Genomic DNA, 24,105 nt, shown 5'->3' with positions numbered 1-24,105 from the left:
GAGGCATGGTCCTAGGGCTCAGGTCCTCCGAGAGAGAGAGAGAGAGAGAGAGAGAAAGAAAGAAAGAGAGAAAGAGAGAATTAGAGAGAACATACTTAAATTCACACAGGACACCGGATAAGACAGGAGAAATACATCAGATATAACAGACTGACCCAGACTGACCCTGTACTTTGATCATGTAAGTAATTTAGCTTGCCATGTCAATAAAATATTTTTAATTGAATTGAGAGACAAGTGAGGGTGAGAGAGCGGGAGAGAGACAAGGGAGTGTAAGAGAGCTGGAGAGAGACATTCAAGGGTAAGAGAGTGGGAGAGAGACAAGCGGGGGTGAGAGAGTGGGAGAGAGACAAGCAGGGGTGAGAGAGTGGGAGAGAGACAAGCGAGGGTACTGGAAACTTGGGTTTTCATGAAAGGGACTCAGAGGAAAACGTTGACCATAGGGGATACACTTTAATTGAACCCTTTGTTGTAGGGAGTTATGAGTATGACAAGGAAGTTGCTATAGGTATTCAAAGCAACTTTGTTGAATTTGTGGCTATGGAGCAACAGTGAGACTACAGTATCATGTGGGTTTTAGTTCGCCAAAATTATAAACCATCCAAAACAAAGCATGAGTGATGACCGTTCAAGACCATTGGTCAGAATGGACAGTAATATGACTGCCTACGACATCTATCATGTCACGTCTGTGTCACGTCTGTGTCACAGACAGCAACACGATGCATTATGCAATGTCTTCACTCATTGACTATGACACTACAGCGAGTGAAAACACTATTTCAGGTGAGTCACTTTAACAGCCTTGAATTTTTTTGGGTGTTACACATTTTCCTCTAAGTTCAAAAGTCTACTACGTCCTCTTTTCTTCTATACGTGGAATGGCTCACATTGCTCGCTCTGAAAGGGGAGGAGATTTCTCACAGTTCAGAGTGACAAGACAATGATCACCAAGGTAAGGCAGTAAAATTGTAGAGCCTGGAGCAACTTGGCAAATGGGGGAGGAGATGAAGACATCGCTAAAAATCATTTCTCACCTCCGACACTCTCAAAGCTCTCCCGCCACCTCAGGTATTGAAGCGTTAATCCAAAGGTCACCTGGAGAATCCCTCCATGACCCCGTCCCTTTCTCTTCCAAGACAAAAAAAGGAAAACAACCTATGGGAGTTTGGGTCCAGATTGACCCCGGGGCATGGGACTCTGAGACGTCAAACAGGGGGCTTTATTTTTATACCTGGCTCATTTTCTTACTTACCTCATTTCTATGTTCATTGGAGTCCTTTACTCTCAGACTCTCTCTCTCTCAGACTCTCTCTCTCTCTCTCTCTCTCTCTCTCTCTCTGGGCTCTCTTCTCTCTCTCTCTCTCCCCTCCTCTTCCTCTCCTCTCTCTCCCTCTCTTCAATCAATTCAAATTCAATTTAGAATTTTGCTTTATTGGCAGGATATAACAATGGTGCGACTTATTAGTTCGACACCGATATTTGGGAATACTTGGCTACCTATATAAAATAGAAAAATGAGGAATCATATAAGATGTGGTGAACAACGTTGATAACAGCAATCAACAAAAGTTGGGGTCAACACAATATAGTGCAATTCTACTAAAAAAATCTGTAATGGTTTATAACATTACATATTAAAATTAAGAGTCTCATGACAGTAGGAATATGGTACTTGTTTGCACATTGTCTGACACTGTCCGGTTTCAATTACTTATGGCAATGGAGCTAAAATGTGTTGACAATTGTAGTCCATCAATTCTTGACTTATTTCTCTTACTCTTTTTTATATGTCTGCACTATTCTCGTCAAATTATCTCTCCAAATAGTCAGCCTTCTTGGCAAATGATCGTTACATTCTCTCGTCTCTCTATGTCTAAAATCGAAAGCATAGGATTATTCATAACGCATCAATCATAATCTCGTCAAATTGCTACATTGAAATTGCAGTAGAGAGATCGAGAGAGAGAGCAGAGTCAGCAGCGAGAGAGATATCGTAGTCAGAGAGTAAGAGAGAGAGAGAGAAGAGAGAGTACTCGAGATGTACAGAGTAGTAAGTTCACGGTCTAACTCTGCTATTGATCTGTAAAGGATTCCAGTCTAGACTTGTGAGAGCATGCGGAGGTTAAGAAAGTAAGGAAGTATAAAGCCTCCAGCAATGGTAATGCAGTCAAGAAGATTGGTAAGAATGACACAAGAAAGATCATCCCCACCGCTGTCCAAATATCAATCAAAGGAAAAGATGTGCTGCATGCTGGAGGATTATGACCAAAACCACTTCTGTGTTTTGCATCCTCTCGTCTAATGTCGTCTGAAGTAATAAATAATATATTAACAACTGCTACGGGTAAAAAGGAGATATAATATGTGACGTAATCATTTTTTTTATCTACATACAAGAGACACATTTGTGTGAAATTCTGTATGCCTGGTATGGTTAGTGGTCGGTGCAAATACATTTACGGAATATGGAATACATATTAATTCTGAAGTTTCTAACATAGTTATATTTAGTACCTTTCTTGTGAGCTTTGCGCCGGAGATCACAAACGGTGTGGGTGGCTCGTTTACCCAACTAAGGATATAGTGGTATCCTTGTCATTCTGATCGTATTGACCGATTCGAATTGTCCAGGAAGAAGTAAGGTAGAGCGTGCGAGGGATGCGCGGGGTTCCCCCCGGTAGAATCCCTTAAAGAAGGTTGCGGCGGCGCGTGTGGAAAACGTCTCCCCTTAGGCGTGAGTCCAGATTCATTCAGGACCGGTGCAGTTCGAATTAGTGAGGTTCACGGTCCAGATGGCTAGTTCCAGTCAGTGACTAGGTCGAGTTTCAGTCACTCAGTCATTCAGTGAGCTCTAGTCAGTGCAGTCATGAGTCATTGAGGCTCCCAAGTTTAGCCAGTTCGGCGCTACAAGGTCAGCCTCAGTCTCACGTATGAGTGTGAGTTAGCTATCCCCCATGGTGAATGGGAGGTCATTTTGTTCTTGTTCATCATTCTTCGAGTCTAGTGGGTCTAGGAGAATATGTCAGTCTATGCCTCAGCTAGTTTCCCGTGAGTTCAGTCTCCAGAGTGAGGTGAGTGAAAAGTTCATGGAGTCAGCTTATCATGTTGCAGATCCAGGTCCACTTTCAGTGCAGTGGAAAGAGTCAGTACGAGATGCGGTCACAGATCAAAGTAGTTTTCAGGGCACAGTGCAGTTACAGAGTACGGTATGAATAGTGTATACAGATAGCGGCTAAGTGAAGAATACCACAGTTCTCAGAGGCTGTTAAATTTGTGAAGTCTCCGCTCACAGCTTGTGCAATACATAGTCTGAGATTTCATCTAAATTTCAGCTCTCGGCAGCTGTGAGTACAAGTCAGTCGTAGTCCATTGAGTGCAGTGAGTCAGTCTGTCAGTGAGTCCCGTCAACGTGAAAGTCAGTCAGATGAGTCAGTCAGTTGAGTCAAGTCAGTTGAGTCAGTGAGTCAGTCCAGTGAGTCCAGTCAGTGAAGTCGTCAGTCGTCAGTCCAGTCGAGTCAGTCGTCAGTAGTCAGTGACCAGTTCAGTCAGTCAGTCAGTGTCAGTCAGTCAGTTCTCGTTCAGTGAGGTCCCAGTCAGTGAGTCAGTCGGTGAGTCTGTCGGTGCGTCCAGTCAGTCAGCCAGTGATTCAGTCAGTGAGTCAGTCGGTGAGTCCGTTGGTGAGTAGTCAGTTCAGCCAGTGAGTCAGTTCAGTCAGTGAGTCAGTCCAGTGAGTCGTGTGAGTCAGTCAGCCAGTGAGTCAGTCGTCAATCAGTGAGTGAGTCAAGACAGTCAGTCAGTCAATCAGTCAGTTAGTCAGTAGTGAGTCAGTGAGTGTTTCAGTCTCACTCATCCAGTCAGTGAGTCAGACAGTCAGTCAGTGAGTCAGCATGTTAGGGGATCAGTTTGAGCAAGTCAAGATGCATAATCCCTCCTCTTTGATCTCCATATGAGTAGTGATTTGGGATGCAAGGTGATTTGATTCAGTCCGACTGTTCCGTCATACACCAAACAATTGGACAAACAGCAACAGTGCTAAGCAGGTCAGCAAACGTGGCAACATTTTAGCACAGCATTATTTTAAAAAAAAGTGATTTTTGTGTACCTCAAGATTGAATACTTGGACCACTTTTATTGTTTTGTGCTTCAACACGACCATACGTTCAGACTGAGCTTTGTTTTTGACCTATGACCTTTGTATAGTATGACCTGCTGGAACAGCGAAGGGAGGTCCTGATGTGACTGATACATGGCCTCTCTTCACTCCTCTTCCTTCTGCGATGCAAATTTGTTTCAGATTGGTGAGTCTGGGGGCTTCTGAAACTCAGGAAGCTGAGCAAGAAGTCCCGATATTTGCTCTCGTTCATAAAAACAATGCTCGCTCTTCTCCTCCTCTCTCTCCTCTCTTCTCTCTCTCTGCTCTTCTTCTCTCTCTCTCTTCTCTCTCTCTCTCTCTCTTCTCTCTCTCTCCCTCTTCTCTCTCTTCTCTCTCTCTCTCTGTCTCTTCCCTCTATCTCTCTCTCTCTCTCTCTCTCTCTCTCTTTCTCCCTCCCTCTCTCTCTCGCTCTACCTTTTTTGGGGGGTTTAAGATTGAAAGTGTAATCAGAGCAGGCCCCAGGCGTAGTAGACAGACCAGATAGCCGGAGGCTGCTGGAGAGAGTGTGTGAGACATGTCTCCGGTGAAGAGTGCACTCTGACAGGCAAGGCTAGAGCAGGTGAAACCAGAGAGAGGAGAGGTAAATCAGCTCTTCCTCCTCGCTGTCTCTCTCTCTCATTCAATTCAAATTCATTTTAAGGGGCTTTATTGTTAACATTGCCAAAGCAAGTGAAGTAGATAATAAACAAAAGTGAAATAAACAATTTWAAAAAATTGACTGACTCACTGACTGACTCACTGACTGACAAAAAAGAAATAAACAACACTTACAAAAGTTCCAAAAGARTAAAGACATTTCAAATGTCATATTATGTCTATATACAGTGTTGTAATGATGTGCAAGTAGTTAAAGTAAAAAAGGGAAAATAAATAAACATAATTAKAGGTTGTATTTACAATCTCTATCTTTCTCTTTCTCCCTCTCTCTGTCTCTCCGCTTCTCTGTCTATCCTTTGCTGTCTCTCTCCTTCTCTGTCTATCTCTCTCTGTCTCTCTGTTTCTCTGTCTATCGCTCGCTGTCTCTCTCTTTCTCTCTTGCACTCTATCTTCCTGCTCTCCATCCCCCATTGTCTGTAGGAGCTAGAACAGAGAGAGAGAGACGCACACACAGAATGCAAAATAAAACTCTGCTCGATCCAGACACAATACCTCAGTACAACATAGACAGGAATCCCAACACACAATAGCTCCCATCAGTAAGATAACAGCAGATCAGAGACAGTATAAAGAGTGACTATATCATTATGATAACAATGCAACCACTGTCTATATACAGTATGGCTGTCTGGTGTGCTGGTCATGTACTGTTAAAACAATGCATAGAGAAAAACAACAGTACTGTTGTTTGATAGTAGAGAGATAATTATAACCTCTAAATGTCTGTCTTGTGTGCATGAAGGATTTGTTTTCTTAGCAGTTGTTGAGGCAATATTTGTTATTAAGTTGGTTGGCTGTAACTCCAGTAGGGGAATCCCCTGTTTTGATTGCATTTTAACAGTATGTTGCCACAACACGGCATGAGAGCTTGTTATTCATGTTGGACAATATATGTTTTTCCAGAAACAAAAAAATAATATGATTATGCTTGGCAGTATGGTAAGTATGGTATGATTATACTTGGCAGTATGGTAAGTATGGTATGATTATGATTATACTTGCAGTATGGTAAGTATGGTATGATTATACTTGGCAGTATGGTAAGTATGTATGATTATCTTGGCAGTATGGTAAGTATGGTATGATTATACTTGGCAGTATGGTAAGTATGGTATGATTATACTTGGCAGTATGGTAAGTATGGTATGATTATACTTGGCAGTATGGTAAGTATGGTAGTTATACTTGGCAGTATGGTAAGTATGGTATGATTATACTTGGCAGTATGGTAAGTATGGTATGATTATCTTGGCAGTATGGTAAGTATGTATGATTATACTTGGCATTATGGTAAGTATGGTATGATTATACTTGGCAGTATGGTAAGTATGGTATGATTATACTTGGCAGTATGGTAAGTATGGTATGATTATCTTGGCAGTATGGTAAGTATGGTATGATTATACTTGGCAGTATGGTAAGTATGGTATGATTATACTTGGCAGTATGGTAAGTATGGTATGATTATACTTGGCAGTATGGTAAGTATGGTATGATTATACTTGGCAGTATGGTAAGTATGGTATGATTATACTTGGCAGTATGGTAAGTATGGTATGATTATACTTGGCAGTATGGTAAGTTGTATGGATTTATCTTGGCAGTATGGTAGTATGGTATGATTATTCTTGGAAGTATGGTAAGTATGGTTATGATTATTCTTGGCAGTATGGGTAAGTATGGTATGATTATACTTGGCAGTATGGTAAGTATGGTATGATTTATGCTTGCAGTATGGTAAGCTATGGTATGATCTATGACTATGCAGTATGGTAAGTATGGTTATGATTATGCTTGGCAGTATTGTAAGTATTGGTATTGATTATCTTTGGCAGTATGGTAAGTATGGGTATGATTTATCTTTCTAGTTATGGTAAAGTATGTGGTATGATCGTATACTGGCCAGTTGGTAAGTATGGTATGATTATAACTTGGCAGTATGGTATAGTATATGGCTAGTTGTACTTATAGCTTGGCAGTATGGTAAGTATCGGTATGATTATACTTGCGCAGCTATGGTAAGCTATGGTATGATATATCTTGGCAGTATGTGTAGGTATTCGGTATGATTATGCTTCGGCAGTTATGGTCAAGTTATGGTTATGATTAATGCTTGGCAGTATGGTAAGTATGGGTTATGATTATACTTGGCAGTCATGTAAGTATGGTATGATTATACTTGGGCAGTATGGTAGTATGGTATGATTATATCTATGGCAGTATTGGTAGTATGGTTATGATACTGATTTATTGTCAGTACTTAGGCAGATAGCTATGGTAAGTATGGTGTATGATTATACTTGGCAGTATGGTTAAGTATGGTATGATTATCTTGGCAGTATGGTAAGTATGGTATGATTATACTTGGCAGTATGGTAAGTATGGTCTATGTCGTCAATACTTTGGCAGTCAGTATGGTAAGTATGGTATGGATTATACTTTGGCAGTATGGTAAGTTCATGGTAATGATTATACTTGGCCCTCTGACCCTGCGGACTTTTCCCATAACAGCCCTGCCGGCTATGATGCGCTCGTTATAGACTCTGTCACTCCTGGCAGTCGCTATGAGGTATAGTATGGTATATGATTTATACCTTGGGGCATCAGCTTATGTAAGTATTTGGTATGATTATACTTGGCAGTATGGTAAGTATGGTATGATTATACTTGGCAGTATGGTAAGTATGGTATGATCATGCTCATATCAAATAAAATTATCCAGAAAAATATCCTTTGTCACGCAATGCAACTGCCCCAGGCCAGTCAAGTTGATTTAAACGTAATTACAATACGGTACGTATTGTGGAAATTGAATACGTGTGAGATATATTTTTCAGGATATTTAATGAACCGGGAGGAAATAACTGCCATTTTCCTAATTTTATAGGAAAGCAATTACAAATGTCATATCACTAGTGTGTAAGCTTACCTGGAACTATATTGCAACAAAAATATGTTGACATCATTTCAGTTCATCCATGTCATTGGCCAGGAGATATATAAGGAAATCAAACAATACATTCCCCCATCATCTTTGCCCATAGCTTCTCATCCACAGGAGCACAAGCAGCCTGGCTAGGGGGAAACCACAAACACAGGTTTAAAGCTACCTCACAAAGCCCTATTGTCCCACCAACACTGTTGCCTCTGCCTGAAGCAGGACTATTCTCACTGTTCCCACAACCCTTTATCTCAGGTGGCTTTATTCAAAGACACATCGTCACCCAAGTATGCCAGGACCGTGTCACCGTCAGTACACACACTTCATAAAGTCAACGTAAACTGAGACTGTGTTGTGTGTGAAACTATTTCACACTGTCTTTCTGGCCCATAGAGACTTCTTCAGAAAGGTTGTACATTGACACGCCTTGTCCCTTTAAAAAAAAAAAAAATCCCCTCTCATTCTAAAACATGCCTGGGCCCTGCAGCCTGGTGCATTTTTGACTGCCGTGGGAACCTGAAAAGCGATGTGAATATCTTTCTCACCTCTGGGCCGACGTGGAGGAAATGGACGAGCGGGGAAAATAGTCCGACATTCTCACAGGAGATCATCCATCATAAGAGAGGGTAACTGGCTGGATGTGGACAGGCTTTATTATCATCATACGGGGGGTTATAAATCTCTCCAAGGCGAGAACAAGTGTCAATCATGGCCATCGGCCCGAGAAGCCTCACAGGTTGTCATAAAAGACTAACAAGGTTTAATGACTTCCAAGCAGCCTTCATAATCTCTTACATTGTGGCTTACATAGCTAATAGTGGAAAGTAGTGTTTGTTGATAATCATTGAAAGATACAGATGTAGGATCCTAATTTGAGCCAGTTTGCTACAGCAGGAAAATATTCCGGCAGCAACAGGAAATGTGAATTATTATGTGGATTATAATGGACATTTTTGTAGGGGTTGATACATAAGGGAAAATCAAATCTGAAACGTCAAAATGTAAATGACACACATCAGAAGTCTTCTGAAACCACAAATAACTAAAGTTTTACATTTCCTACATTGCAGGAAAGTTATCCTGCAACAGGGTGATCAAATTACGATCCAACATCTGTAGTACTACATACTGTACTTATTTTTGGAAGACTTTACTTTAGATAAACTCTTGGAAAGTAGTATCACGTCGTTATTGCTGACATAACAGACAGCATCGAATCATTGTTGTTTTCTGGTCTCTATGTGAGCTGCCCGGGATGTAAACCATTTTAACACAAGTTGACACACCTAGTGTAATGTGTGTATGTGAAAGCAAGCAAACCGATTAAATTAATACCTGCCTCCAGGACATTCAATTCTACATTTCCTCAGAGATAATCCTATCAATTTATGATTATGTATCACAGTTCATGTATTTGGTGAGATGTGTGTCTTGTCTTTCGGAGTATCCCATTTTCACACCGCTGAACAAAGAAACAATGGCTGGCAAGGACAGTTTATTTAGCTCAGTGGAAAAGTAGGGTGAACAAATTGATTGTATAATTATAATTACATATAATTAGAAWTACATGTATAATTACATAGGATAACATAACATACAGATAAATGACCAAATAAATGTGATAAAATAATGTTGTTGATATTTTGGAAAAGCAAACAAAACGTCCAATATACTTAATACAGATAATAATTATTTTGCATAATTCGCAATAATTAAGTTTTCATAATATATTATATAAAAAGTTGTCCTGTTAGCCACAGAAGCAGTTATGGCAGGTTTTGTGAAATATTCATATATCGTATAAATACAATTCCATCGTTTTATAATTTTTTGCATTTAGCCTCGATCTTGTTTTTACTGTACATGTAAAGTCATTTGCGACACTCATATCAGAAAGCTGTTGTAAGTGGCAGGGGCGGCCTTGCTCACAGGTTACAAATTCCTCCAGAGAAATTGTCTCTATCTGAGGTTTATGGCCTGAAACATCTGTTGTAATTTCTGTCAAATTGAAATGTTATTACCTGGTCATTAAAGCCGTGGCAATGACAAAACCAGATGGCCTCCGCTGCTCTTACAACTGCTGCGTTTTTATGGTGTTGGTGAAAATTGAACCAAAGGGAGCGCTCCGCATTGTAAAATTAAGGCAATCATTCCCACATTCCCCAGACAAGGGAAGCAGTATCGAGGTTTGGCAGCGTAGGGCTGCAGGGTGGTGAGGGCGCTCTGCTCCGGTGTTAGAGGTGGGAGTTGACTGGGTAACACACATCCAGAACCACCCTGAGAGAAAGTAGGTGCCCGGCGCGGTTACTGGGAGGCGAGGTGGGAGGGAGGGATGAAGGAAGGGAGGGTGGGGAGGGAGGTGGGGAGGGATGGAGGGAGGGAGGGAGGCTGGGCGGGATGGAGGGAGGGAGGAGAGGGAGGGGGCGGGGAGGTGGGGAGGGAGGGATGGGAGGGGGAGTGGGGAGGATGAGGGAGGGAGGGGGAGGAGGAGGGGGGAGGTGGGGAGGGATGGATGGAGGAGCGGTGGGGAGGGTGGGATCGATAATTGTTGGAAGGAGGCAGGAGGAGGAGGAGGAGGGAGGTAGGGAGGAGGGGAGAGGGGAGGAGGAGGAGGAGGAGAGGGGAGGGACTGCTTGTACTGGTGTGTTTATTATGGAACATTGAGGCCAAGAGAGAGAGGAAAGGATGGTTTGTAGGAGGAGAGAGATTTGGTGTAAAGAAAGGACGAGCAGGAGAGCGAGGTTGGAGGGTGAGGAGGGGGTGAGGGGTGTTGGGAAGGCGTGGGGAGGTGGGTAGGCCGGGGCACCAGATGTGGTAGTTATTAAGAGGACAGCTTCCACACTGTAACGCCCATGTGAGGGGTGTGATGGGGGTGTAGTTATTTAAACGACAGCTTCCACACTGTGTAAACGCCCTGTGAGGGGTGTGATGGGGTGGGCTAGTTATTTAAACGACACTCTTCTCACACTGTGTAAACGCCCTGTGAGGGGTGTTTGTGGTGGGTAGTATTTATTAAACGACAGCTTCCACACTGGTGTAAACGCCCCTGTGAGGGGTGTGATGGAAGGTCGGTCAGTTATTAAAACGACAGCTTCCACACGTGTGGAAACGCCCTGTGAGGGGTGTGATGGGGGGTAAGTTGTTTAAACGACAGCTTCCACACGTTTGTAAACGCGCCCTAGTGGCGGTGTGATGGCGGTGGTAGTTATTTAAAACGAACGCCCTTCCACCACACGTGTGTAAACGCCCTGTGGAGGTGTGTGATTGGGGGGTAGTTTTATTAAACGACAGCTACCCACTTGTTAACCCCTGTTGAGGGGTGTGATGGGGTGGTAGTTATTAAACGACAGCTTCCACACTGTGTAAACGCCCTGTGAGGGGTGCTAGTCCATCTGTTTTTCCCTGTTAATATTCTCCTCTCCCCCTATCCTCCTGGAATTTTCAGCATGCACCTTAGAAAAACGTTTTGAGGCTCGATTTATTGTTAACACACATTTTACTTTATGTAGCAAAGTATTTGAATAGGTTTTCTGAGGGAGTAAGGACATGATCAGGGCCATTAAGCCGTGTGACATTGCAACAGCGAGCCACCCGAGCTCTTCAGAGGAGGAAGAGACAATGGTCGCTTTGATTTCCCCGCCRACATTCCTAACAAAGAATGGAACTTGCAAATGAATCAGAAGCAGACAAAGTCCATGTCTGGGTCACAGTACATCCCAGAGTCCTAGGTAACGCTATGGGACTTTTCCATATCCCCGCCCCAACCACTTCTCTCTGCTCTCTCCTCTGTGTTGGTTTGAGTTCCACAGCAAGTGAGAGAGTATTAATATAGGAAACTCACATATTTGTCGGAGGGCTATCGAAATTCATCACGAACGCATCAAAAGCAATGCTGAATTGGGAGAATGTACACATGGTTATACTCTAACTGGAGGTAATTAAGTCCTATATTCCTTGTTTTGTGTCTATACATGGGAATTAGCATGTATGAGAAACTCTTGCCTGCGCTCCCTCCTGCTGAATAACTTCTCGAGGTGTCAAAATGGTGTCAGAGGGAGCTTCCTGTTTCCTCTTTTGCCAGGCCTGCAGTTCGCAGGTTCCCAGCGACAGACTTCCTCATATTACAGGATATACATCCAGACTGGTGAGGACTCGACTCCGACACGACTCCTAGACAACCGCCTGCCTTTGTGCCCCAGTTCTGGCATGGTTTAAGGTTCTGTCTTTGTGCCTGGACATGTGATATAAAATATATACTTATTAAATGGGTTCAGAGAATCTGCAATCTGATTAGCTGAAATAGGGATCCAGGACATTGACAATTCCCTGTTAATCGCACTACATATGGAAGTAGAGCCAGCTATCAAAATGTACCTTGTCCCCAAGCTCGAATTACAGAGAGAGAGCCAGCTGGTGGGCAAGATTACATCAAAATATCAATAAGCCAACTCTGAGCCCTGACCAAAACAAAAAACATGGCGGACAATTTCTCTCGCCTCTCCATCACCAGTAGTAACCACAACCTTCAATGAATGTTTGCCTAACTTTATATTGTCCAGTACAACACAAAGCAAATTGAAACATGGTGGCAGCAGTGGGTTTAATTTTCTAATGCTTATGTCTATGATATAGCCTAATATATACTGTAAAACGTCAACTAAACACTGTCTCAAATAGCCGTCTGTCCCTTTTAATAGCCGGGCATCGGCACACATTTCAGCAAATAAACGCCTGTTTGAAATAAACGCCGGGACAAAATAAATTGTTTACGAGGTTACCATGAACACAGCTCTGATATTCCCATGGTCATGTGCATAAAAAATAAAATAATAATTCTGTCTTTATTGCCATGGTGCCACAAAAATGATAACACGTCAAATTCAAGCTAGCAGTGATCAGAGCAAAATTTGGGTGAGGCAGCAGCCTGGCATTTTGGAATTGATCCAAAACGAGTGAGATAAGTGAAAAAGTGAAAAAGTAAAACGTTGTYTGAGGTGGATCAGAAGAGGGCGACACTGCAAGGTGGAGTGGGGGAGTAAGGAAGGAAGTAGACGTCTGGCTCAGAAAGAAGCTTGTCTCACAAGCAGTCACTTAGTGCCCCCGGCTGTTAGGGGGCACACTAACCAATGTTTTAATATATATTACTATTGAGAGTAAGAACAGTAAAATACACCAGGTGCCATTTCAAAATTTGGTTGGGCAGCATCAGTTGTTCTCTTGTTATGTCAGTTACCGACAGCCACTAAATTAGCCAGGTCATTTAGTCTAGACTTGTAGTAATCATGGTCGAATACCAACCGGCTCGACCTCCAGGGGGCCCACATTGATTTTGTTAGTAATTCTCACTCAGATATCATATTAACATTGCATAATTCATAGTAAAATGTATAGAATTGCAGGAAATTTGCTTTAAAACGACAAAAATGTCTCTCCGCCCCATGACAAAATGATTATAGAGTTGTAGTAAATGTGCTTTAAAATTGCAACATTTTCTCTACGCCCCATGGCAAAATGTGCAGAATTGCAGGAAATTAACTTAAAACTACTTTTTTTCTCTCCGCTGTCAAGAGGGTACCACTAAAATGTTTTGCCGCAAGGTGGGGGGCCCTCACACACATCAAGTAGAGCCCTGATTGAAGCAAATCAATGACCAGGCTATTGATTGAATTTTTACATGATACAATATTGGTTGAGACATATTTAGTTGAGACTTTCCATATGCAAATGTTTACATTCAGTCAATATGTTTTTCTTTTCTTTAAAACTTGATGTAATAATGAAACATTTGGAAGGTATGTTCTTCAAGAATCAATGGCTGTATAAATCAAGAAATATATGTCCCAAATCATCTCGGATTGCCCATTTAACCACAGTCAAGATATAACCAGCTATGATATTTTGTTTACAGTGCATACCAAAGCTAATTGACAGTGGGGATAGTGTATTTGTGTCATTTCAAATAAGACACATTTAGTTAGGGTTTAATAACCCGCTAGCAAATAACATTAATAGTGTAAAGCATTATTTATTGTTTGACCATTTATTTTTAAACATTAGGGTATATAAAAACATATATTTTTTATGTGTTATATTGCCTTACAAGTACATTGTTATATGCAGTTACAGAGCTTTATTAAACTGCAACGGTCACACTTTGAATGAAATATATCTTCAAAAGGCCTAATGAAGCCTTAATTAAGCCTTCATAAGGCCTTTATAAGGTAACAAATCATTTGTTAATTAACATACACAGGATGATATGATGGGTAGGCCTAGTGCGTTGCAAATTGTGGCGTAACTCTTTTTCAACCCTATAATGACATTAGCAAATTATTCTTGAAGCATTTAGGTAGGCCTTATAATGGGTTTATGAAGTCTTAATTAAGCCTTTAATATGCTTTATATTAAAGTGTGACTGTACTTCACATTTCTTTAGGAAGGTAAATGATGTTATATTCTATAAGGTGCTATGAAAGACACGTTTATAAGGCAATAAAGTATTAAAGTGCTTCAAGTTGTTATTTTAATGAATGGACATGTWTAAACCAATTATTGTGAACACACACTATAGTGGGTATACGTATAGGCCTAAGAGATATCAAAATATACACACATTAAGGACCTTTAGAAACCAGTCAATACCCTAGGGTCATTAGAATAAATGATTAATCCACACATAATGTCAACACCATAACAGACTTCCAGAGAAGCCCTAAACGTGTGAGATTCTCGTCGTCTTTGTGTAAACAACGGTCGAGAGAGGCATTCTTTACCAAACAAAGATACAAAGGTGAGATAAAGCGATAGAGGAAGAGCTCAACTCCGCCTGAGCTATTTTGTTAAATGAAGAATATAGAGAGCCAATTGAAAGCAACTCCTGCGTAATGGCACAAGCACAAGCGCGTGCGGGATCACACTCACACACACACACACACACACACACACACACTGTACAGCACTCGGCTCGCGGGTATTGAGAAAACCCTCAGGAGGAGGAACCAACATTTTTTCATTTACCCTTATCATCACTTCCTTACCAGCGCCAAAGCATACACGCGCTCCTGAAGGTGTATGAAACACTTATCGACAAACGGGTTCAATGTTTCGGATGAAAACGCAGCCTTAGATTCGCTGGAAAGCTGTCATTTCGGTTTATTAGACCGTAGTAGACGAACGATTCAAGAAATCCAAACTAAGTGCGCACACATTTCTAAAATCTGCAGTCATCATCACTTTGAAGAATAATAAATAGCCACCCACAGTGAGTAAAGACTTATCCTGCGTTGAACCTTCCAGTTTCATCTGTAGAAACGTTTTGCTATAGAGATTTGAACACGCTACGCCATATGGAGAGAGAACAGTGTTGAACAACTACCGGATTTTTTTTCGACCTAAATCATGGTAAGTGGATTCATATGAGTATGAATATCATATTGCTTTTCAAAAGTATTATTGCCTGTTCAGAAAAATGAATAGCCTGTGTTCATTCTGTGTGCAGTAATCGATTTTTTGAGCACTTGAATTATCTTTATAGGTTATAGGGTACAATTCTACAGAAAAAGTTTAACCAAAGTTTAATTCGGCCTGTATTGTTTTTCAAACAATAGTTTACCAGTGCGGGGCAATACATATAAAAATTATGATACTCATAATATTGGTTGGTTTTGGGCCTAAACCAACTCATCGGCTCTGTTAAACATCTCCTAGCCGTTTCAACTGACCGACTGACTATGTAGGCCACTTCAGTTCCCACAAAACTTMATTTTGAACATTAATGGTAAAATTGCATAGTATTTATAGGATCTTTCTTTAGTAAATATCACCAATACCCATTTGACTTCATCACTCAGGCTAGCCTACTGCCTACTCGCTTGAAAACTAAATTCACAGCATATAAATGTGGCTACAGTATATGGGACAGTGACTGATGTTTCTTATCAGAAGTGTCCTTCCTCCATGTATTTACATTTTTTGAAATTATTATTAGAAGTTTGCATTGCAGTAAAATACTATGCATATAATGAAGGAGCCTGTCAGACAAAGACATTTCAATTCTATTTCCAATCAGAATGTACAGTACAGTAAGCTAGTTTCCTCATTTGGAAACTTTTTGAAATACATTGCACTGCAGGTTAAAGCTCACACAACACCTACTTGACAGTATAGCTCATAGAGTAGACCTAGACCTATATTTGTTATGTCTATCATTTCAACAACATTATGAGAATTTAAATTAGGTCTGATCAATATAATCATATTATTTTCGTTGTATATTATAGGCTAGAGCAGGGATGGGCAAATTTGATGGCCACAAAAATTCGGAACTATAAAAATAAATAAATAAAGAGAGTCACACACTCCATATATAAACTCCCAGTAATTTATTGGGTTAATCACCAACGTTTCGGCATCACTGTGCCTTCTTCAGAAAATCGGAMCTCATCACGAGGGGCCGCAGCGGCTCGCGGGTCTGTGTACCCACATCCATACCCACACATGCAGTCTGAGCCCTAGCCTTTTAGCTAAGCAAGTTTGCTGCAATTCTCCATGTTGTGCCATGGGTCTGAGAGAAGATTTAGCAATTTTCTATCTCATTTTATGCAATTCTACTCATTTTGAAAAGGGTGGAGAGAAAAATTAGCAGTTTTACATCTAATTCCTTGCAATTCTATACATTTTGCCATGTGGTGGAGAGAAATGGTTGCAGTCTTTTAATATGATATCTGGGTGCGAGTGACTAACAAAATCAATGGGGGCCCCTGGYGGTAATTTAACCATGATTACTACAAGTTTAGATAGCAGGCTAAACTAATTTACCAATCACAAAATGGTTATCTGACATGGCTTCGAGTGACTGTCACTGACTGACATAAGAAGAGAAAAACTGATGAAATTGCACCTTGTGTGTTCCACTATTCTAACACTCAACAGTAAGTTGAGACCCCGATTGAGTAAAATCTATTTTTTAAACAACATAACCTTTTTACTCCATGGTAGCCTTACAGTCCAAGGAACCTGACTTGGTGTGAGTTGTCCATCTACTGATTTGTAAATATACGTTTTTCCATACGTTTTATTTACGCCAAATCACTTAGTTTGTGTGTGTGTGTGTGTGTGTGTGTGTGTGTGTGTGTGTGTGTGTGTGTGTGTGTGTGTGTGTGTGTGTGTGTGCGTGTGCGTGTGCGTGTGCGTGTGTGGTGGAGTAAATTGTCTGTCTCTATACTAAGGGTAGTGTTGGGGGAGTATACCATTCGGTCCTACTTCTTTAAAGCTCTTTATTTTCCTTGGTGGCAGTTGAATCCTTTCAACACTTGTGCTTGGCCTAAGTACTGAAGAATACAGCTAATCACGGAGGCCCTTTTCTTGCCAGGAAACTAATTAAGTAATTTAAGGGAACCACACTAAGGATTTTTCCAAAGACAGGTATTCATATTTCTCAAGGACCCCTTCATAGCTCCGATCTAAAATGGCCCTCTGTGTTTTGGTAGCCATTCCAATCACCTTTAAACACTCGTAGATCACGACAGCTTCGTTCAGAAGCGTTCAGTCTGGATCTCTGCTTCTTGCTCGGAGCACAAAAAATAACAAAAGCATTATTTTGTGTCTGAGAAATGCAGACAAGAGTTCCATTGACATTTTGCTCCACACCTAATACTGCATGTAAGAAACGTTCAGTCATCACTTGCACATGGATATTAATTTACTTGAAATGTTGAGGTGATCAAATATTACAATACCTACATTTCCATAAGACTTATAGGAAAGCTATTAAAATAATGATACATTTATCGATCATATATTTATTGACCTTTATATCTTTAATTCATATATTAACATTTAAGATTGAGATCACTTTATTGGTCGATCGCACACACAGTCCAACCAAAAATACCCAACCCCTCTGAAAGACACACACAGTCCAACCAAAATATGAATTTTGCTTTTAACCCAAGCCCTCTGAAAGACACATCGTTTTTGGAGAGGTGTGGGGGGCTGCCACACTGGGCAGCTGTTGTGGGGGGTTATAAGTGCCTTGCTCAAGGGCACAACAGCATCTAGGATTTGATACCAGCAACTCTTAGGTTTCTAGCTCATTTACCAACAGGTTTTTCACGTCGGACCCGGGCTCCGACCTGGCAATCCTCCAGATTCTGGCTTGCCTCTCTAACCGCTAGGCTACCGGCCGACTGTGATAGTACAGTACTTAACGTATTCAGTTAACTGAAGATAGTATCATTCAGTTATATTGGCTGAAAGTGTACTCAATTATGCCCTCCTTCCTATAGGCCTACAGGCATGTGGTTCAGACCCAGGAACAGTATTCATTTCATATCTATCAAATATAATTGTTTTGAGCAAATCCATCTCTGTTTGTGTTTATTTTCCATGAAACTGCATTGGCAGCTAGATTACAACCCACCATTTTGTATTTCAGAAAACAACCAAGTATTCATCTAATGCAATAGGACTCATATTAACTCTTTTTCCCAATTGTATCCAAATATTCTCTATCCAAGTCAATTATCTGAAATATACTTGTGGAGCAAACACTGCATCAACCACAGAGTTTTGTTATCGAAGAAAAATACTGAATATAAATCATCAGAAACCTGATCCCTATCTGAATTTCTACCCCCACAAATAACATTTGGGGAATGAAAAAAAAGTGGACCACAAACCGAAGGCAGTTTGTGCTGGGGGGTTTGATTTAACACGGTGTTTCGTATCTTAATAACATTAGGCCCCATTTTTAGAACAGCCTTCTGCTTCGCGGAACCCTCTCCCTTCATGGTTCCTATTACTTGAGTCTAATAAATCGTGAATAAGCAGGAGCCTAAAGTCCTGGATCGAGGAGAATTCCCCATCCTGTACCGCGAGGCACCCCCTCTTAAGAAAACACAAATTAAATCCAAACTCCTCTACAGCCAAAGGTTCGTGGAATGATAAATATTTTCATAGGAAGCTCTGCTCTTCCTGACTTTATCTTAGCGATGGATCCACTCCTGATAAATGCAATGGATCCACTCCTGAAAATATAATGGATCCACTCCTGATGAATGCAAAGAAACCACTACGGATAAATATAATGGATCCACTCCTGATAAATGCAATGGATCCACTCTTGATAAATGCAATGGATCCACTCTTGATAAATGCAATGGATCCACTCCTGATAAATATAATGGATCCACTCCTGATAAATGCATTAGATCCACTACTGAAAAAAAAAGTGATATACAGTTGACGTCGGAAGTTTACACACCCTTAGGTTGGAGTCATTAAAACTCATTTTTCAACCACTCTAGAAATGTCTTGTTAACAAACTATAGTTTTGGCAAGTCGGTTAGGACATTTACTTTGTGTAATTTTTTTCAACAATTGTTTACAGACAGAATATTTCACTTATAATTCACTGTATCACAATTCCAGTGGGTCAGAAGTTTACATCCACTAAGTTGACTGTGCCTTTAAACAGCTTGGAAAATTCCAGAAAATGATGTCATGGCTTTAGAAGCTTCTAAGGGCTAATTGATATAATTTGAGACAATTGGAGGTGTACCTGTGGATGTATTTCAGGGCCTACCTTCAAACTCAATGACTCTTTGCTTGACATCATGGGAAAATCAAAAGAAATCAGCCAAGACCTCAAAAAAAAGTGTAGACCTCCACAAGTCTGGTTCATCCTTGGGAGCAATGTCCAAACGCCTGAAGGTACCACATTCATCTGTACAAACAATAGTATGCAAGTATAAACACCATGGGACCACGCAGCCGTCATACTGCTCAGGAAGGAGACGCGTTCTGTCTCCTAGAGATGAACGTACTTTGGTGGAAAAAGTGCAAATCAATCCCAGAACAACAACAAAGGACATTGTGAAGATGCTGGAGGAAACAGTTACAAAATAATCTATATCCACATTAAAACGAGTCCTATATCGACATAACCTAAAAGGCCGCTCAGCAAGGAAGAAGCCACTGCTCCAAAACCGCCATAAAAAAGCCAGACTACGGTTTGCAACTGCACATTGAAGAAATGTCCTCTGATCTGATGAAACAAAAATAGAACTGTTTGGCCATAATGACCATTGTTATGTTCGGAGGAAAAAGAGGGAGGCTTGCAAGCCGAAGAACACCATCCCAACCGTGAAGCACGGGGATGGCAGCATCATGTTGTGAAGGTGCTTTGCTACAGGAGGGACTGGTGCACTTCACAAAATAGATGGCATCATGAGGGAGGAAAATTATGTGGATATATTGAAGCAACATCTCAAGACATCAGTCAGGAAGTTAAAGCTTGTTCGCAAATGGGTCTTCCAAATGGACAATGACCCCAAGCATACTTCCAAAGTTGTGGCAAAATGACTTAAGGACAACAAGGCAAGTTATTGGAGTGGCCATCACAAAGCCCTGACCTCAAACCTATAGAAAAATGGTGGTCAGAACTGAAAAAGCGTGTGCGAGCAAGGAGACCTACAAACCTGACTCAGTTACACCAGCTCTGTCATGAGGAGTGTGCCAAAATTCACCCAACTTATTGTGGGAAGCTTGTGGAAGGCTACCCGGAACGTTTGACACGAGTTGAACAATTTAAAGGCAATGCTACCAAATACTAATTGAGTGTATGTAAACTTCTGACCCACTGGGAATGTGATGAAAGAAATAAAAGCTGAAATAAATCATTCTCTCTACTATTATTCTGACATGTCACATTCTTAAAATGAAGTGGTGATCCTAACTGACCTAAGACAGGGAATTTTTACTAGGATTAAATGTCAGGAATTGTGAAAACTGAGTTTAAATGTATTTGGCTTAGGTGTATGTAAACTTCAACTCTATATATATTTCCCATTATTTAACTAGGCAAGTCAGATAAGAACAAATTCTTATTTCCAATGACGGCCTACCCTGGCCAAACCCGGACAACGCTGGGCCAATTGTGCGCCGCCCTATAGGACTCCCAATCACAGCCAGATGTGATACAGCCTTGATTTGAATCAGGGACTGTGGTGCCGCCTCTTGCACTGAGATGCAGTGCCTTAGACTGCTGCTCCACTCGGGAGCCCAAACGGATCCACTCCTGATAAATATAATGGATCCACTCCTGATAAATATAATGGATCCACTCCTGATAAATATAATGGATCCACTCCTGATAAATATTATGGATCCTGTAATGATCCTCTCCTGATAAATATAATGGATCCACTCTGATAAATATATACCCTGAATGGATCCACTCCTGATAATATAATTGATCCACGCTGATAAATATAATGGATCACTGCTGATAATATAATGGATCCACTCCTGATAAAAATAATGATCCATGGCATAAATTAATGGATCACTCCTGATAAAATTAATTGATCCACTGCCTGATAAATATAATGGATCCACTGCTGATAAATATAATGGATCCACTCCTGATAAATATAGATTGATCCACTCCTGATAAATATAATGGATCCTCTCCTGATAAATAAATGGATCCACTCCTGATAAATATAATGGATCCACTCCTGATAAATATAATTGATCCACTGCTGATAAATATAATGGATCCACTCTGGATAAATATAATGGATCCACTCCTGATAAAAAATAATGACATCCGATAAAATGATCTGCTGATAAATATAATGGATCCACTCCTGATAAATATAATTGATCCACTGCTGATAAATATAATGGATCCACTGCTGATAAATATAATGGATCCACTCCTGATAAATATAATGGATCCACTCATGATAAATATAATGGATCCACTCCTGATAAATATAATGGATCCACTGCTGATAAATATAAAAGTTTGTGACTGTCTAAAGATATCTTGAATAAGTCAAAATAATGTGTTTTGAAAGGGACTTGTGAACTGTAATGCAACAGATTTTGTACTTATCTAATATGCCGCGTTATTTTCAGATTCAATCAAATGATAATTGAATTTAGGGTAGAATCACTTGTTTGGGTTGGTAACCCGCAACCCAGATGTCTTAACAGTGTAGTAAGTAGTCCATCATGGTTTTATGTTCTATTTACTGTGAACAGCTAATGGCCACGAAAGCAGATATGTTTAGGTCACATTCAATTGTCAATTTATTTGTGATTTTTTTTTATTATTATAAAACACGAGACTGGTTTGAAGTCACTCAGTCAAAGAATTTAAATGAACTGGACTGAACTGTGTGTAAACCTTCCACCAGCATAACGCCTCTGGATTTCAGCCTTCGGTCCATAGGCTGCAACCAATGAAGTCAGACCACAGTTTCCGTCTGCTGGGACAATTGTTTAAGATTTCACAATTAAAACAAGAATAGCTTAAAATATATATATATGTTTTTGTTTCTTGGGATTTAAATATAACTATTTCAATCTTAATGAGCAAATAAAATAAAAACGTATAAAACAAACTAAGTGTTCTCCTTTAAAATACCTCTCAGAATCTAACTTCACTCTTTTGATTTAAAACCTTAGTAACACTTTACTTAAAGCAATTATAACACCCGATGATGCATTTATAATGTGTTATAAAACTTATCATAAGCATTTACGATCCCCTTATAATGAGTTACTATAATCTCATAGTTATCAAAACATCATACCTCTCTGTCTCACTGTCTCTCTGCAGCCACCCTTAACCCAATAAACCCTACAATGATCCTTTAGGCTTTAGAGAGAGAAGTGAACACAATACAGCTATACTGTAATCCGTGATTGCCAAGAGAAATGGGTCTATTGTGTGGGATGAATATGGGGAGTGTGAGGAGGGGAACACCGCTGTGTGTTGCTGTCGTGTGTGTCGTGTTGTGTGTGTGTGGTGTGTTGTGTGGTGCTGTGGTGTTGTGTGTGTGTGTGTGTGTGTGTTGTGTGTGTGTGTGTGTGTGTGTGCGTGCATGTAACACTCTAGTGAGAGACTTGGTTGCCTTTCTTTTCCACTTGACGGAGTTCTGAGCAACACAAACCTGCTTTTATGCCAGCTGCACCCCCCTTACCCCTGCTGAATCGAGCCCCCTTTCATTCAATCACGCTACCATGGCTCTCTTGGTGTCTGTCTCTCCTTCTCTCCTCGCTCTCTGCAATCACACCTACCCCTAATGTACCCCAATCTAAAACAGTCCCCCCCCTACCATCAAAGCCTCTCTTGCCCAGAATCAGTGCCCGACAGGGCGAGAGAGGGACAGCTTGCAGACCTCCCGAAGAACCTCCTTAAAACGGGTATGGGCCAGAGCGGTGCGGTGACCCCAGTCAGATGGTGGTCTGCTCCCAGGTAAAACATCTGGTCTACTGATGGAAAGGAGACGGGAGGGGAAGGGTGTCACACACACACACAGCACACAAATACCAGTCAGGCATACATGCAGCAGGCAGGCACGTGAGACACAACAAACACACACACCACGCACCACACACGCACGCACGCCACGCACGCACGCCACGCACGCACGCACGCACACACACACACACACCACACACACACACACACACACACCACACACACACACACACACACACACACACACACAACCACACACACACACACACACACACACAACACACACACACACACACACACACACACACACACACACACACCCACCACCACACCACACACACCACTGAGCCGGTCTCTTCTTTAGTCATTGGACAAAAAGTTCTGCCATCCACCCTTCACCCCTCCGTCTACACAGTCGATGAAAACGCCCGCCCTAGTGAGCGTAGCACTGTCCAGAGCTACCCAGACCACACACACACACACCACACCACACACACACACAACACACACACACACACACCACACACACACACACACCACACACACACACACACACCACACACACACACACACACCACACACACACACACACACACACACACACCACACACACAAAAACAGTCCATATGAAAACTCAATGTTAATAACACAGAATGTCAATGACAGCTATATGAACTAATCATGTAGAATATGGTGTAGAATATTTTATGTTAGCTAGGGTGTCAATGACAGAGCTATATATAACTAAGTTGTATCCCGTAGTACTATTCGTAGGTATAACATTGTATGTACACTAGGTCAAAATGTATGTAACAGAGTAGAATATGTGAATATCCTCAATTCCGCGAGCTCCTGTCTCATTCGGACAATTCTGAAAACCGCGTAAGGTACAGTGGCGCGTAGCTAGGAGCAACAGCAGTGGAGCTGGTTGAAGTGCAGACAGCAGGTTTTGGGTGTTTGGTTGTGTGTGTTGTGTGTGTGTGTGTGTGTGCTGGTGTTGTGTGCCTGTGCTGTGGGTGTGTAGGTGTGTGTGTTGTGTGTGTGGTGGTGTGTTTGGTGCTGAATTCCTCTCTA

At 41.2% G+C, this 24,105-nt stretch overlaps 1 protein-coding gene across 1 annotated transcript in view; it reads left to right on the top strand.

Annotated features, from left to right (window-relative positions):
- Positions 1-14,684: 14,684 nt before the first annotated feature.
- LOC111970763 (eyes absent homolog 2-like) overlaps positions 14,685-24,105 on the top strand; it is a 56,320-nt gene continuing 46,899 nt past the window's right edge. The window contains exon 1 of the mRNA XM_070445847.1: positions 14,685-15,155. The gene's annotated coding sequence lies outside the window, so the exon portion shown is untranslated. The remainder of the gene's footprint in view (positions 15,156-24,105) is intronic.

The sequence above is a fragment of the Salvelinus sp. IW2-2015 genome, linkage group LG11, assembly GCF_002910315.2.
Source record: "Salvelinus sp. IW2-2015 linkage group LG11, ASM291031v2, whole genome shotgun sequence".
In the NCBI taxonomy this organism is placed as follows: domain Eukaryota; kingdom Metazoa; phylum Chordata; class Actinopteri; order Salmoniformes; family Salmonidae; genus Salvelinus; species Salvelinus sp. IW2-2015.
This window is presented reverse-complemented; position numbering and strand designations above follow the sequence as displayed.